The sequence below is a fragment of the Crocodylus porosus genome, unplaced genomic scaffold (assembly GCF_001723895.1).
Source record: "Crocodylus porosus isolate Cpor-Errol unplaced genomic scaffold, CroPor_comp1, whole genome shotgun sequence".
In the NCBI taxonomy this organism is placed as follows: Eukaryota; Metazoa; Chordata; order Crocodylia; family Crocodylidae; genus Crocodylus; species Crocodylus porosus.
In genome coordinates this window covers 36,625,582-36,627,111 of record NW_017728915.1, presented here as the reverse complement: position 1 = coordinate 36,627,111, position 1,530 = coordinate 36,625,582, and the positions used below count along the sequence as shown (strand labels likewise).

The 1,530-nt window shown below is 45.8% G+C and overlaps 1 protein-coding gene across 1 annotated transcript in view; it reads left to right on the top strand.

Moving 5' to 3' along the window:
- FOXC2 (forkhead box C2) overlaps nucleotides 1–1,530 on the top strand; it is an 8,243-nt gene that overhangs the window by 1,720 nt on the left and 4,993 nt on the right. The window lies entirely within an intron of this gene.

Sequence of the window (1,530 nt, the reverse complement as noted above, 5' to 3'; positions counted from 1 at the left end):
TATATAGAAATATATGTCCTGGGTATTTTTTAAGTGCTCTTTATTGTGCTGTAAAAAAAAATGTGTGTGGATTTCTAATCAGGCTGATGTTCAGAGCCATTAATATAATATTTAAAGTTGAGTTCACTGGATTTTTTTTTTAACGTCGCCCGTCCCTTCCTAACTGACCATCAATGACAAGCCGTTTCTTCTTCTTTTTTTCTTCTTCTTTTGGACAATGACGCCATAGAGTTTCTTTTCCATGCAGAGCTTTTTTCTTTTTAACTGAACGAGGCGATAATTTATTCTTCCTTTTTGTCGTTGGTGGTGGTGGATTTGGGGGCAGAGGGAAAGACGAAGTATCTGATACTCCCCCCCCCCCATTATTTACGACGTGTGATGTTTTGTAAAATAGATTCCGCCCCGGCCCTTCCTAAGGACTATTTGTTTTTATTCTACTTCACGTTTGTTTGTCTTATGTGGTCTTCATTGTACTTACCTTAAAATAAATCCATGTTGTTTTTTCTGCTCCAAAGTCTGGCGCATGTGTGTGTGTGTACGTGTTTTTGCACCCCCCCCCCTTCCTTTCCTGGGGCAGAGAAACGTGAAACACGTTGGTTTTTATGCAAAGGAGACTTAACGGCTATTATTATTATTATTATTATTATTATTATTATTATTTCTAATGTGTTCATGTCACAATTGAATGCCGACAAAATAAGGCAGCTGCAAAGGGGGACATAGTTTGAAGGCACTTGCTGGCATGGGAGCAGTGGCTGACTGCCTGGCAAAGACGAGAGGATTTGCCAGCTTGCAGCTCGAGGGAGGTGGTTTTTCCCCCGGCTCCAGGTTCTGGGAATGAAACAGTCACTGGGATCCCGGCGAGTCCTGACTGAGACACTTCTTGTACGCCCTTTCTCGCCGGCTCCTTTCAGCAGCCGAGCTGCAGGCCCCGTGATGGGCTCTGAGTTTTGCCAGGCAGCCACAGCCTCTGCCTAAAACGGAACAAAAAAGCTGCTGAGAGCACGTCTGTGCGGGGCAATGCACGTTCCCCTTTGATTCTGCTCTCCTCGGGGACTCCTCTGTATTCACAGCAGGGTGCTTTTGCCGCCTTGTCCTTTGTAATCGTTTCTCCCATCAACCCCCCTCTCCACGGCGCGGTGTTCGCCTTCTGCTCCCCTAGACCCAGCCCCAGCTCTTACGCTGGACGCCTAAACGGCCGCTGAAAGCTACCGCCTTCCCCTTCTTCATAGGGCTTATCCATCTCTTATAACGCGCAGCAGGCAAACGGGCTGGAGTAATACAAAAAGGCGATCGCACTCTTTTCTTGCGTGTTGCCAAGGCGCAGCATTTAGGATTTTAAAAATGGCCTACTTTTTCCGAGCGTTTTGACCATGGATGGGCTTGTTTGGTTTGGTTTGGTTTGTTGTTTTTTGTTGTTGTTGTTGTTGCTTGCAGAAAGTTTGAGTAAAATTAGACTAGTCCCCCCGCAATTGTATTTGCTGGCACAGACTGCCAAGAAGCATGCGGTGCTCTTATCATCATTATTAT